The sequence below is a fragment of the Talpa occidentalis genome, unplaced genomic scaffold, assembly GCF_014898055.3.
Source record: "Talpa occidentalis isolate TD23 unplaced genomic scaffold, MPIMG_talOcc4v2.1 talOcc4.1814, whole genome shotgun sequence".
Taxonomy (NCBI): domain Eukaryota; kingdom Metazoa; phylum Chordata; class Mammalia; order Eulipotyphla; family Talpidae; genus Talpa; species Talpa occidentalis.
The window spans coordinates 1-16,331 of NW_023601868.1; the positions used below are offsets into that span (position 1 = coordinate 1).

Sequence of the window (16,331 nt, forward strand, 5' to 3'; positions counted from 1 at the left end):
CCTTTCACAAGTTTCATCACCAGTATTCTGTAAAGCATCCTTGTCTCTTTGTCATACAATGTTTTACTAATGCTAAACACTTTAGCACAATGAAAACAAAGGCCCATCTAACTGGTATCATCTTTCCTACTTATTTTATCATTCACAAACTTCTGAGACTTTTGCCTTTCTACCTCAGTTTATGCTTGTTCATTATTTACTACACGCTCTTCAAATTCAGTACTATTTCATTAAATCGGTCAGATGATTATGTGGTGAGTTATTTTGAATTAAACTTTCAAGACCAGTTGCATTTTATGATCAGATTATAAATATAAAGAAAATGATTTTAATTTAATATAAGAGGTTTCTATATTTTGTCTCACAGAAATAGGAGAAATTTTTATTTTTTTTATTGCCAAGTGCATATTCATTATTTAATGGGTCATTGCAATAAACCCAGACCTTATTTTCAAGAAAATTTTCAATGCTATTTGTAAAAGTGATATATCAATGACCTTAGTAAGCAATCCCTTAAGTACCTTCCCTAATTCATTTTTTTTTAAATAACAACAGATAAAACAAAACTCACACAAGTTTTTGAATGGTCCTGTTAATATTGCCAGTGGGAACTTGCCATTCCTCCCCCAGAACCACACCCCACTTTTCCACTGCCAATTAGCCACTTAGAGAACAATGAGACATTGGGCCGCTGAATTTCAGATCCTTAAATATTTAAAAGCTAGCCTTTTATTTTTGTTTTTTTCCTACTATGAAAATCCCCAAAGAACACATTTTTCACTGTATTTATCCATCACATGCTAAAACAACCCAGGACAAATGTACAAGGCTTTCCATTGAACTATTTGTGCTATTAATCTATCTCCAAAAACTATTTGTGTCATTAAGCTACCTCCAAAAACTTTCGCAGCAAAGGATTTTTATGGCTTATCATATGATCATAGCAGTGTTTTTTCTCTTTAAATCCTTGCGTATTTGTGAAACCCATTATTATAAATTACTGTTTAAGTAAGTGTATTTATTAAAGGAAACTATGCAGCTTTTTATGAAGCAAAGTGCATATGTGTTTTCTTGAAAACATTGTCTACACATCTATGTATAGCTGTGTGTACTCACACTTAGCAGTATAATCCAAGTTATCTAGTATGTATATAAATAGGTATATACTCATACACAGTATATAGATCATGTACATGTATAAACATATACAATACACTCATATATGCGTATGTCTAAGCACACAGCACAAAATAATGGTTATAGACTCTGCAACCAGTCTGTTTAAATTTAAATTCCATTCTATCCATGTGAAATAAGCCAGAAAGAAAAAGAAAACTACCGGATGGTTGCACTTATAGGAGGAATGTAGGTGATCCAAACAAGGGATAAGGGCCTCCCTGGTGGCACAAGGGGTTAAGCACAGCACTGTGAAGCTATCCACACCCTCTGCAGCATGAGTTCGATGCCCAGCCAGCCAGGGAGCTACCCACATGGCACAGCAGACCTCTCCTGTCTCACCAGCTGCTCCTCTCAGCAGTGTATTTCAGTAGATCTGCCTGTTCTGCTCCCCACTCTGTCTCTGGTGAATCCTCTCACCCTCCCACACTTCTGCCTGCACTCCAGCTCTTGTATGCATATGAAAAAAAGTGCTCATCACTATATATCATCAGGGAAATGCAAATCATTTTTTCTAGAAGTTATTCTCAGTTGTTGCATTGTTGAATAAAAAATATTCCAAGCTAAAATCTTGACAGATATTATTAAATTGCCTTCTATAAATGTACCAATTTACATTCTCAGTCAATTGTATAAGTGAGTGCCTATGTCCTCACATCCCCATTATTGGGGTTCCTTTAGTTTTTGCCAATCTGAGGTTATCATTTTTTTTTAATTTGTATTTTTGCATTTTGCTTTCTTATTTGTATTTTCTGATTACTCAGAATCTTTTCTTAAAAATATCGGTCATAAATATTTCTCTAGTTTGTTTTCTAGTTCATATTCTTTTTTTAGTTTAGTAATGAATTGTTTGTCTCTCTCTTCTGATGTGTAGGCAACTTTTACCTTTGTGATTTATATGTATAATAGTTTTTCCAATATGTCATTGTAATATTACCTTTGTGGTAAGCTGTTTAGTAGGAAAAGATGTTACCAAGAATTTTTTGTCATCAAACTTATAAAAAAATTGTCTTCAAATAATTTTAGATTTTCAGAAAAGTTACAAGGATAGCAGAGTTAGTTCCTGTCTATGCTTCACCCAACTTCTCCCAATTTTAACATCTTATTTAATTATTGTACATAACCAAGAAATTATTGTACAAAACCAAGAAATTAACCATGGTACAATACTATTCACTAAAGTATAAACTTTGTTCCTATTTCACCAGTTTTCCCACTACTGTCATTTTTTTATTCCAACGTCTGATCCAGGAGACAAGGATGCATTTATCATCCAGTTTTCTTTGTCTCTTCCAACCTGTGAAAAGTTCTCATTCTCTTATTTTTCATGATCTTGGCACTTCTGCAGGGTATCTGTTAGGTGTTCTGTAACCTGTTCCTCAATTCAGGCTTATTGGATATTTTCTTTTTAGATTTTTATTAGATTAGACTGTGTTATGGGCTATCTATCTATCTATCTATCTATCTATCTATCTATCTATCTATCTATCATCTATCTCTAACTACCCACTTTTCTCTCTGTTTCTGCATTAGAAACCATGATTTTGTGCTGATACTTTCAATTCCAACCCCAAACCACAGATTTGATCTTCACTTTCCCATCCTGACTATATTGACATATTTGTTCTGTCTTAGAAACTATTTTTAGACTTGCTAATGCCCACCACTGTGGAGGAAAACCCTTTTTGTTTATATAAAATATGACCATGGTTCTCAAAGTGCTTTACCACTGTAATAAATACCCAGCAAATACCCAGAGAAAAGTCAGGTCATAATCCCCACCTTTCCATCCCATTCCCACCAGCCTCCTTTAGATAACCTATTTCATTAGTTTTTGGTCTACTCTTACTAGTGTCTCCTTTTACAAAAAATAAATACAGATATAACATCTTATTTCATTACTTCTTTTATGCAAAAAGCAGCATTCTATATAGTTTCTTGCTTCATTTACTTAATTCATTTTAACAATTCCTATTGCCACCAATAGTTCCATTTTATTTATTTTTATTTTTTTTAATAGTTCCATTTTAATATGCAAAGCATGGGCTCAGAAAAATTAAGTAGCTTTTCTGGCAAAACCAATAAATGGAAGAACTAGGGAAATACACTTGTACTCTGATACCTTCCATGGTTCTTACCATCTTTTCTATTTGTTTGTAATTAGTTTGTAATTCTCAATATTGGAATTAACAAGCAAAAACAATATGACATTTCTCTTTTCTGGAAATATTACTACTCCCCAGGAAGCAATTCCAGCTTTGCTCAGACAGGTTGATGATATGTTTAATGAGCATTTGGAATAACTCTAATATTTCCTGTTGTGGCAAAGCTCACTTTCAAATTTATTTTTTTTTTGAGAGAGTTGAAAATACTTTGCAGATTATTTGCTTCCTTATCATCCCACACTCCTTCTGTTTATTCTTTCTTTAGGCTTCCCAGCTGAGATACATATTGCTTTCCAAATCTTTATGGTTTGATGTATTAGAGAACTGACATTACCACCAAAATCATAGCAAATGAAACTATTATACAGTTTATCCTTTTTGAAAATTCTAGCTATTAGAAAAAAATTACTTTGACTCTATTTACAGAAAGGGACACACGTGGCAAAACATTTTTAATATGCAAATTCATCTAAAATATCCATTAATCACAGAAATATTTCAAAAAGGGCCCAATTTTCTCAAGACTTCAGCTTGCCATCTTTCAGTACAGTGAGCAGTTCTCCTGCCATGAAACTCACTAGTTGAGTGTTCACCACTTTCTTCACCGTTTAGCCCCAGAGACCAAAAAACAAACAAGCAAGAGACACCACTGTTCTAAGGAGAACACCTGCATAGAAGGACAGAGTAGGAGGGAGAGTCCATCAACAGAAATCAGATCTCCTCCAAGGATTTGGGGGCAAGCAACCTCTCTTAGAAGTCAAATGAAATTTGACGAAAGTTAAAGTGCAATCACTTAGCTGCTTGAGCCCTCAAAAATTCACCTGCATGATAATAAAAGAAAATTCAAACTCATCATCAATTGGCTTATGATGTTCTTTGCCTTTAATTTCTTTGGCTTTAATGTAAATCATTGCTTTGATTTACATTGACCTTGGAGACCACCTCTGAATTCCACACAGGCCAAAGTCCTCATTCATTGGGGCACCTGCAACTTGTTCCAGGGATCACCTGGAACAGGAGTTGTACTGTCCAAGGAACTCTTGCCAACCTAGGCAGGCAGTACAAAGAGCGAAATCCACTCAGAAAAGACTATCCCTAAGAGTTTTCAGTCTCGGAGCATAAGCCCTGGAGGAGGTACTTGGAAGTTAGTTGTCTTAGATGAAGTTTTCTTGTATGCATTAACAGTCCTTCATTGAGAAGATTGGAGCAATTAATGTTATCTTGATTAATGAATCTATATTAGCTTTGTAATCTCTAATGCTTCTCCGTTCTTGCTAGCAGACAAAAATTTGAAACTGACTTAATGCAGCCCACCGGGCAGACTTTCACACTTGGTTGGAATCCTGCTGTAGCTGCTTTCAGTGAAGCATTTAGCAAAGTCAGTCCTGCTCAACTTGTGTACAAAATGAGGCAAATTAGAGCATAGATTTTAAGGGTATAGATCACAGGGCTGAATGCAAGTTCTGGCCTGGTCATCACGAAACCTCAGTTATTAACATATATGAGGATTATATAACACCATCTTCAAAATCGTTCCAAATCAGTGGCTCTCAAAATGGGGTTCCTAGACAAGTAGCAACAGTGTCATTTGGGGACTCGTTAGAAATACAAGTGTGTGGGCCTCCCCGGTGGCGCAGCGGTTGAGCACTGGGTTGCAAAGCTTCCCGCAGCCTCTGCAGCGCCGGTTTGATCCCCGGCTGCTCCCTGGCCACCGGAGGAGGGTCCCACATGGCACGCAGACTTCTCCAGCTGCCCACTGCTCCCCTCAGCAATGTGCTTCGGTCCTTCTGCCTGCTCTGCTCCCCGTTCTGGCTCTGGTGAATTCTTTCACCCTCCCGCACTTCTGACTGTACCCAGTGCTTGTATAAATAAATGAATAATAAATAAATAAATCTTAAAAAAAAAAAAGAAAGAAATACAAGTGTGTGGTCCTCATCCCCCACCTACCGAATCATAAACTATCATAGTGAAGCCCCAAAGTCTATTTTACCAGCCCTCCAGGATAAATGATGAGTGCTAAAGTGTAGGGACCACTGTTCTGAGCAATGGCTCCGCACTTTGGTTGTTCACTACAAGCACCGGTGAATTTTTTAAATGTTCTATGTGAGGTTCTAACCCCAACAGATTCTAATATAATTGATCATATATTGAAAAGCTCCCATTTAATTATAATGTGTGGACATGAAGAGTGTATAGCATACAGTAATTTCTCAAATGTTATTTATTATTCAGTTATCAATAATGTATCCAATATGTAGTAGGTGACATTTGGGGTAGCTGCATTTACTGGGTTCTCCTATGTGGAATTCAGAAGTAGTCTCTGAAGACTGCTGCATCCCACCTGTTGTCAGAAATCAAGGACTCATCTCCCCAAAGTGCATAAATGCCAAAAAATATATGCCACCAGGTTTGAGAAAAGAAAGGGGTACAATGTAAAGCCTGCATACCAGGCAGAAAGAGCCCCAAGACTCAGATCTACCAACCCAATAGGTGGGAGGTATGGACTTAGATCACATTTTGGGTACCAGGGTTTGGGAGAACAAGTGTTTCATTGGCTGGGGAGTGAGCTTGACAGGAGATAATTGGGCGAAGCAGACAGGGACAGCAGGATGCAGAGCTGGCAGAGGCCACTGGTGGGGGTGGGCTTTTGCCTATATATATTGGCTGGTGGTCAGAACCTTCTGATGTCTTGGATGGCTCATGAATTAGGGCTGGAGCCAGGTCGCTGGGTTTTTTTAATGTGGAGAAACAGAATTGCTAGGGACAAACAAGTTAGTCTTCTATTTTAACAAAGGGGTCATAGGTTGTCTAATTTAACTGGTCAGACTGGAAAAGCTGTTAGACCTGGGTAATGCTAAGCTATGGCAGAAAGAATGCACAGCTAGTTTCAGGGAAGGTTTCAGGTTGTGGGGGCTGGTTTCACACCCTGCTACCTGCAAAGTATACAACTTATGTTGGGTTGCAAAGTGGAATAGGTATTGGCTTGGGAGAAAGTCAGGCCAGTTTGAATGTGATCTTTGCACTGACAAGCCAAGTCATTCTAGGAAAGTCATGTGACCTCTCTGAGCTTTAGGGATGTCATTCCAAAGTGAAGATGATACACTGTCTCGTGGGCTGGCAAGCAGGAAGCACTCTATCCGCCTCTTTACTCTTTCTCCCTCTTTTCCTTCGTATTCTTCCCCACACCGTTTTCACTCCTTCTCTTACTTGTGTTCATAACAAGTTACACTCCAGGCATAAATGCATTTTCTTCTCACTTTAGTCTTTTCCCTGGTTACTTTTATGCATCCCTATACTCTAGAGTTTCCCTGGGCCCGAGAGGAAGCTCCAAGACCCTTGATCCTTCTCCATTAAAGGATCTATCTGAGCCAGCCCTTGCGAGCCAAAGTCAAACTCTCAGTTCCCTAGAGCCCTGCTCTGGCCCATCTTGTCCTGTTAGCATGAAAATCTACATAGGGGGGGCCTCCCCTGGTGGCGCAGCAGTTGAGCGCTGGGCTGCGAAGCTGCCTGCAGCCTCTGCAGCGCCGGTTCGATCACCCGTCACTGGCGAGGGTCCCACATGGCGCGACAGACCTCTCCTGCCATGCCCGCTGCTCCCCTCAGCAGTGCATTTCGTCAACTGTCTGTTCTGCTCCCCACTCTGGCTCTGGTGAATTCTCTCACCCTCCTGTGCTTCTGACTATACCCAGTGCTTGTATAAATAAATAGTCTAAAAAAAAATTAAAAAAAAAAGAAAATCTACATAGGTTAAAGGTTTTTTCTGCAGAAGAGGAAGGTGTAATAATGTTGCTGTACTCTATCCTTTCTACCAAACTGCCAATTTAGTATGGGGAAGGGAATTAGGCAGATTTCTCTATATTACTCCCTTATTTCTGGAACACAGGTTGAGGTAGATCTTCCTGTAGGTCAGAAGGATATAGGTTCAGATTTCCCAATAAATTAAAATCCACACCCAAAAGTTCACTACTGATCAACTTTCACCTTGTCTAGTTTCCAATAACAAACTTTGGTCTCTTTCTTGTCTTTGGTCCAATGGTACCAACAAGAGGAAACAGAGAAATGACCAAGTCTGAAGACAATGTAAAAGAATAGCAGATAAATAGGGCAAATAAATATAATGGCCCACATAGATCTAAATTGCCCAGAGGATTGAGTGGGTAAGACTCTAGTTGGTGGGACTGAAGATTGAAGGTCAGTGGTATTAACCACTTCCTGAGACTACAGACAAGACACCAGACACACCCTTTTCTATTTTTTGATTCCCTTCTTTTTCTAAGATCGGGTTTCTCTCTGAGTATTGATTCCTATGCACAAAACTTGGTGTTGCAGGGAATAACAGATGCAGTTGGTGCCTCACTGCATATTCCCTTGGGTCTTACCATTTCAGTGCAGGCTGTTCCGTGCCCATCTGCCAGCATCTGCATATTTGGGATCTTCTGCCTATGTGTAGAGCAGATCAGAAGTGTTCTTCTAGAATTACCATGATTTTCTGCCCTCTTCACCCTTCCTTCAATGCTGCTCAGGCTATACCTCACTCTCATGCTAAGCTAGCTCGGCCATCATGTCCCTCGCCACCACCTCATCAGCCACAGTGAGATGTTCTCCAACATCCACAAGAGTCAGCGAGATCATGGATGGGCTGTGCCTGGAAGTGGAGGGGGAGAGGGTCAGTACAACTGAGGGGAACACTGATGATTGCCTCATTAATGGAAATGCCTCCACTGATGTTTCCACAGGCAAAGGCACCACAAGCACAAGAATCACAGGTATTAATATTGTCAGGACTCATCAATTGCAATGAACCTGCTTCACAAAAGAAGCCTATAAGAAGTGCACCAAAGATTATTATAAGAAATCAGTTAAAGATACACTTGAAGAACAGAGACCAAAAAGAATGAAACCTTTCAGGACAGGAGCTACAGAACAAATCACAGCCTTGCTAATTTTTAAAGCTACCAGTTCTTTATTGGTAAACACATGAATCCAGATGGTATGGTTGCTTTGCTGGACAACGTGAAGATGGGGTGACCCCAGATATGATTTCCCTTATGGGTGGCTTAGAAATGGAAAGTGTTAACGAATTTGGCAGTAACTTTGCATCCATCTCGTGTCATTATAACTGGCTGCTCTTTTCATCTACACGGCACCGGAACAGATAAATGGGACCAATGTCATCTTGAGCTCTTCACTTATTTTTGACCTTGATTTCTTGGGAATGGAGGCATTATTTTTAAGAAAAATCATATCTTGTTGGTTATCTAAAAATAAAGTGCATTTGAACTCATTTGAGAGAAGGCCTTTTAGTTTTATATTTGTCATCGTGTTGCTGGAAAAGCTGGAACCTGCTTGTAGAACACTACTAGAGAGACTGTCTTCAGATAACTTCTACAGTCTGCCCTTATGATTGAAATATATATTAAAAAAAAAAACAAGAATCAACAATCTTAATTCTGAGTTGAAGCAAAGGAAAAAGACTATGCTTGTAGCTGTGCCAACATTTGAAGTGAATTTCCTACACACTTCATCACCTATAAAAGGAAGTAGTTAACTCTGGGAGAGATTACCTCCAGAATAAAAAGAGAATGGTACAGTTGGGGTAAGGTATGATCTGAGTTTATTTATCATAAATCAAATAGAACCAAGTTCTAAAGAAACCTAGACCTCTTGGAATGCTTATGCCAAATGCCCTGGGAAGTTAGCAAACTGGCTGTTCTGCTGCCTGTTTCTGTCTGACTTAAAGTGGTGTGCACATTTTAAATGGTTGGGGGAAAATCAAAGTTTATGGGATAATGAAAATCGTGTGTCCAGTTTTACTGACACAACCATGTTAATGTATGGATTGACTATCTGACTCTGCAAAAGGAGACGTATATCAGATTTTAGGATCCTAAAATAACTGTGGCCCTTTGCAGGAAAGGTGCATTAAAGATGAAATTATAGATGAATGTGGAACAAATGAGGGCAGAGGGAAAAACAACTGTTGTGTTGCTATATCTGAAGAGGCTGTGCGTATCAGAATAAAAAATAAAAATGCATCTGACAGACCTGGGGAAGTTACTGCTTGCTGCTTCTGTTTTCCATTACAGAAACCTTGTAAGAATTGTCCTTGTTTTTCTGTATGTGTAATTTTGGCAGCCAAAATTGAATGGGGGAATACAAAAAATAATAATTTTGCAACTCAAATAACCTTCTAAATAGCATAGAACCTCTCTGATCTGAGAGAGAGAGAGAGAGAGAGAGATAGAGAGAGAGAGAGGATTAACCGAATAGCATTCCTTCCCAGGAGTCATGAACCCAAGGTGTGTTAACTCAGTGTGCACAACTGATATCCAGAGTTCCCCAGTGGGACTGAGCTCCAGCGACCATGCAGTCACTAACGTGATGACAAATCCTTCACTGGTTTCCTGCCCTGCCCTGCCTCACTTCCACATGCCTTCCTCGGGTCTCTTGGCATTGTCTCTTAAGAGAACTACTTGCCTCAAACCCTGTCTCTTGGTTTGCATCTAACTCGAATTAAGACACAAGGAATCTGGGGGGGCGGAGCAACATGGCGGCGAGGAGACACTGCGAGTAAGATCTCCCATTAAAAAAAGTTAATAGGGAGGAAAAGCGGCAGGTCCCAGTGAGAACTGGGACACGGAAGATAAACGGACGACTCCAGCAAACTACCCGAAGAAGAAAGTTGCCATAAAAGAGGACCAGAAGGGAGGGAAGCGCAGAACCCTGCTCCCCTCCCCCGCCCACAGAGGCGGCACTCTCCGACCCGCAGAGAGGAGGAAACAACAAACCAAAACAGCCAACAAGAACAAAGGATGCAGCAAGCGGTCTGTGAGTGGAAAGGAACTATTGCAGCCACCACACCCCGTGAACGGGAGCTGTGGAGAACCCTGCAGGATCCGCTGCGGAGGGGAGCTCCAGACGCCATTAAAGAGAGCCCCGCCCCCCCAGGAGGAGGCCAGCACCAGCACACAGCCCCGGCCGCCCGGTAAGCCTGCTCAGAAAGCGGCGCGGATCCGGATCGGATCGCAGCTGCCCAGGTCCCCGCGCCTGCGACCTAGGCTTGCGGGAGAAGCGTGGAGGCCCTCCCTGAGTGAGCAGGAACAAGGCGCCCAGGCAGGGGAGCGGGATTCAAAGGCGCCTTCCCGCGCCACTGATCTGGGCTACAGCCCGCGTCCTGGAACTGAGGACTTTGGAACTGAGACCCGGGGCACGAAATTAGGGGCATGGGTTCCCCACGACGGTGGGCACAAGGCAGACACAGCACCCAAAGCCGTTGAGGTGTACCCTACCATCCCCGCTCTGCTCCTGTCCCACGGGGTGGAAAATCAGCTCCCAAGGGCTCTAGGAGAGATCTCTGGCGCCACCTAGCGACTTGAAGCCAGCAGAGGCTCCTGAAGGAGCTAGTGGCAGCTGGGGAGTTAGCCCACGCCGGGCCCCTTCCGAACAATAGTCTGAGCCCACAGGGAGAGCGAGCACCCACAGCCGGGCAGACCAGGCGCGCAGAAGAGTGTGCCTGAGACTGGACGCGCAGGGAGTGTGTCCCACATCACCATTTTAGAACAGGGACATTTCTTCAGTAAAGACTACCTGCAGAAGGCTTCCTCAGGAGCCAGAGGCGAGCGGGGGAAGTTCGCCCACGCCAGACCCCCTCTGGCCTGCAGTCCAAGCCCAGAGGGGAGCAGGAACCCACCGCCGGGGCAGACCAGGCGCACAGGGGAGTGTGTCCCCACATCGGCATTTTAGAACAGGGACCTTCTCCAGTAAAGACTGCTTGAAACTGACAGATGACTCCTGGAGGAACCAGAGGGGAACAGAGAAGCCCACCCAAGATGCCGGCCAGTCCCAACAACACAGTGTCCCAACGCATACGGCAAATTAGAAAACAGACAGTAGGGAGGAGAAGAACCACACGCAACCTAGCAACTCTCCAGAGAAAAAGCACACCACAAAAAGAAAGCCAGCCCCCAGATTGCAAAGACAATAACTTGGAAGAATTTCTGAGCCTTCCAGAAAGAGAATTTAAAATTGCCGTGATTAAAAAACTGACAGAAGTCATAAAGGAAAACAATGATAAGGGAAAAATAATCAACGATCAGAAGAATGCAATTGAGTCCCTAGAGAGGAAAAACAATGGTCAGAAGAAAGAAATTGAGTCCCTAAAGAGGGAAGTAAAAGAAATGCAGGAGATCAAAGAATTAATGGAAGAACTAAAGAATTCTGGGAAAAGCAATGAAAGCAGAATAGATGAAATGGAAGAACGAATAAGTAATCTTGAAGACACAGAAATAAAAAGAACCAAAACAGAAAAGGAAAGAGAAGTACGAAGGAAAAAGAACGAAGAAAGACTTCGGGAACTATCTGACTCCATGAGGAAAGGAAATAAAAGAGTTATAGGAATACCAGAAGGAGAGGAGAGAGATGTAGGAACAGAGAAAATATTCAAAGAGATAATTGAAGAGAACTTCCCAAATGTGAAGAAGGAGCTGAAAATTGATATACAAGAAGCAAGAAGAACACCAAACTTCCACGACGAAAGAAAAATACAGCAAGACACATAATAGTAAAGCTCCCAAGAATCCAGGACAAGGAAAAAATAATGAAGCTGGCAAGAGGGAAGAAACAGATAACATTCAAAGGAAAACCAATCAGGCTGACATCAGACTTCTCCGAAGAAACACTAACGGGCAAGGAGAGAGTGGAGGGACATAGTCAACAGACTCCAAGAAAACAGATGCAACCAAGAATACTCTATCCCGCAAAGCTCTCCTTCCTCTTTGAAGAAAGAATATGGACCTTCCCAGACAAACAGAAACTCCGGAATTTCATTGCAACTAAACCCCCACTCCAAAAATACACAAGGAGTCCTAAAGCCAGAACCTCAGAGGGACGAATAACAATGAAAGAAGGCCAAAAAAAAAAAAAAGTTATTAAAAGAATAAATAAATAAATCAAAGGAAAGACAAACACAATGGCAAATACAGATGTTAACATATCAATATTAACTCTAAATGTAAATGGACTAAACTCTTCAATAAAAAGACACAGAGTTGCAGCCTGGATTAAGAAACAAAACCAACCTTTTGCTGTCTCCAGGAAACACATTTAGCTACAAAAGATAAAAATAGGCTCAAAGTTAAAGGATGGAAAACAATCCTACAAGCAAATGGACCAAAAAAGAAAGCAGGAACAGCTATACTTATATCAGATAAAACAGATTTCAAACTCAAAAAGATAAAAAGAGACCCCAATGGTCACTACATTATGATCAAGGGGACAATACTTCAAGAAGAAATAACACTCATTAACATATACTCACCAAACGAAGGAGCACCAAAATATATCAGACAACTGTTGTCCTCTCTGAAAACAGACATCAGAGAAAACACATACGTAGTGGGAGACTTCAACACACCACTATCAACAATGGATAGATCAACAAGACAAAAAATAAGTAAAGAAACCAAAGCTCTAAATAAGGACCTAGAGCAATTAGGCTTAACAGACATCTATAGAACACTAAACCCCAAAAAACGGAGTACACATTTTTCTCAAGCGCACACGGATCATTCTCCAGGATCGATCACATACTGGGGCACAAGACAAACATCAACAGATACACCAAGATTGAAATCATATCAACCATCTTTTCTGACCATGAAGGCATCAAACTAGAAATAAACCATAAAAAGAAGGCAAGGAACTTTCCTACCTCATGGAGATTAAAAACCACACTACTGGAAGACCATTGGACTAATGAGGAGATCAAAGAAGAAATTAAAAAATTTTTTGAATTGAACGACAAGGAGGACACAATATCCTAAATGTATGGATGCAGCAAAAGCAGTAATAAGAGGAAAATATATAGCAATAGAAGCTCACATCAAGAAACAAGAAAGAACGCAAAGAAACAACCTCATCTCGAAGCTCAAAGATCTAGAAAAAGAACAACAAAAAAACCCCAAAACCAGTAGAAGAAAAGAAATAATAAAAACCAAAGCAGAAATAAATGAAATTGAAACTAAAAAAACAATCCAAAAGATCAATGAAACCAAGAGCTGGTTTTTGAAAAAATCAATAAAATAGACAAACCCCTAGCCAGGCTCACAAAGGAAAAAAGGGAGAAAGCACAAATAAACAGGATCATCAATGAAAGAGGAGAAATCACAACGGACACAGCAGAAATCAAAAGAATAATCAGTAACTACTATGAACAGTTATATGGAAACAAGTTTAACAATCTAGAGGAGATGGACAAATTCCTACAACTCTACAATCACCCAAAGCTAGATAAAGAAGAAATAGAACACCTAAACAGACCAATTACAATTAGCGAAATTGAAATGGTAATAAAAACCTCCCCAAAAACAAAAGCCCAGGACCTGATGGATTTACAAATGAATTCTACCAAACATTCAGAGACGAATTAGTGCCTATCCTTCACAAACTCTTCCAAAAAATTGAGAAGGAAGGGACAATACCAAACACGTTTTATGAAGCCAACATTACACTAATACCAAAACCGAACAAGGACAACACAAAAAAGGAAAACTACAGGCCAATCTCCCTAATGAACACTGATGCAAAAATCCTCAATAAAATTTTAGCTATCAGAATCCAACAATGTATCCATAAGATAATTCACCACGACCAAGTTGGATTCATTCCAGGGGCACAAGGATGGTTTAACATCCGAAAATCAATCAACGTTATCCAACACATCAACAAAAAGAAATATAAAAACCATATGATAATATCAATAGATGCTGAGAAAGCTTTCGACAAAGTGCAACACCCATTCATGATAAAAGCCCTTGAAATTCTGGGATACAAGGAACATACCTCAACATCATAAAGGCCATCTATGACAAGCCAACAGCCAGTATCATTCTCAATGGTGAAAAGCTGAAAGCAATTCCATTAAGATCTGGAACAAGACAAGGATGTCCACTCTCACCATTGCTTTTCAATATAATACTGGAAGTCCTAGCCAGGGCAATAAGACAAGAGAAAGACATCCAAGGAATCCAAATAGGAAAAGAAGAAGTCAAACTATCACTATTTGCAGACGATATGATATTATACATAGAGAACCCAAAAAACTCCACAGAAAAGCTAATTCAACTCATCAATCAGTTCAGTAAAGTGGCAGGATACAAAATCAACACGCAAAAGTCAGTAGCCTTCCTATACACAAACAATAAATCTGAAGAAGAAGAAATCAAAAAGACCATCCCTTTTGTTATTGAAACAAAAAAAATCAAATATTTGGGAATAAATCTAACAAAAGAGGTAAAGGACCTATACAAAGAAAACTATAAAACACTGTTAAAAGAAATAGAAGAAGACACAAAGAAATGGAGAGACATCCCCTGCTCATGGATTGGAAGAATAAACATTATTAAAATGGCCATCCTTCCAAAAGCAATATACAGATTCAATGCTATTCCAATCAAAATTTCAATGTCATTCTTCAAAGAAATAGAACAATTATTGATGAAATTCATATGGAATCACAAAAACCCCGAATAGCCAAAGCTCTCCTGAAAAAAAAAAGAAGGGAATGGAGGCATCAGACTCCCAGACTTCAAACTATACTACAAAGCCATAATCATCAAAACTGCATGGTATTGGAACAAGAACAGACATACAGACCAATGGAATCGAATAGAAAATCCAGAAATAAACCCACAGATTTATGGTCAACTAATCTTTGACAAAGGAGCAAAGAATATGCATTGGAGCAAAGAAAGTTTGTTCAATAAATGGTGCTGGGAAAACTGGGTCGCTACATGCAAAAGAATGAAGCTTGACCACCACCTCACACCATACACAAAATCAACTCAAAATGGATTAAAGAACTAGACATAAGACCTGAAACCATAAAATATATAGAAGGAAATATAGGCGAAACACTACGTGATTTGCACATCAAAGACATCTTTACAGACACATCACCCAAAGCAGTGATAGTGAAGGCAAAGATAAACAGCTGGGACTACATCAAATTAAGAGCTTTTGCACAGCAAAAGAGACAATAACAAAAACAAAGAGAAACCCCACCAACTGGAGAACATTTTTGCACCCAACACTAATGATAAAGGACTGATCACAAAAATCTGCAAAGAGCTGATGAGACTCAACAACAACAAAGAAAATAATCCAGTCAAAAAATGGGCAGAAGAGCTTAAAAGAAACTTCTCTGAAGAGGAAATGCAAATGGCCAACAGGCATATGAAAAAATGTTCAACATCACTTGTCATCAGGAAATGCAAATCAAAACTACCATGAGATACCATCTTACACCAGTGAGAATGGCACATATTAAAAAAACTAGCAACAACAAATGTTGGCGAGGGTGTGGAGAAAAAGGAACTCTTCTGCACTGTTGGTGGGAGTGCAAACTGGTCCAACCACTGTGGAAAGCTGTGTGGAGATTTCTGGACCTACTAAACATAGAGCTTCCATATGATCCAGCAATTCCACTCCTAGGTATTTACCCAAAGGACACAGAAACATCAATTCCAAAGAACACCTGCACCCCTATGTTTATAGCAGCACTGTTTACAATAGCTAAGCTTTGGAAACAACCCAAATGCCCAAAAATAGATGACTGGATCAAGAAGATGTGGTACATATATACCATGGAATATTACTCAGCATTCAAAAAAGATAAACACATGCAATTTGCAGCAACATGGATGGCGCTGGAAGGGATCATGCTCAGCGAAATAAGCAAAAAGAAAAAGAAAAATACCGGATGGTCTCACTCATAGCAGGAATCTAGAAAACTTAAATAAGGGACCAGGAAAATGAATAACTATAAGAAAGTGAAAATCAAAATCAACAAAAAACTATGAACCAGAGACACTTTTAGGGGGGCGGGGGTGGGAGGGAGGGATTGGGGTCAGAATGGGGGGCTGCAATTGTATGGGGAATATAACAATAAAATTTATTTAAAAAAAAAAAAAAAAAAAAAAAAATAAAATTAAA

The 16,331-nt window shown here is 40.0% G+C and overlaps 1 pseudogene; it reads left to right on the top strand.

The window, feature by feature from the left end:
* The first annotated feature begins 7,892 nt into the window (after positions 1–7,892).
* Positions 7,893–8,500, top strand: LOC119250922 (translationally-controlled tumor protein-like; annotated as a pseudogene).
* The last annotated feature ends 7,831 nt before the right edge of the window (positions 8,501–16,331 follow it).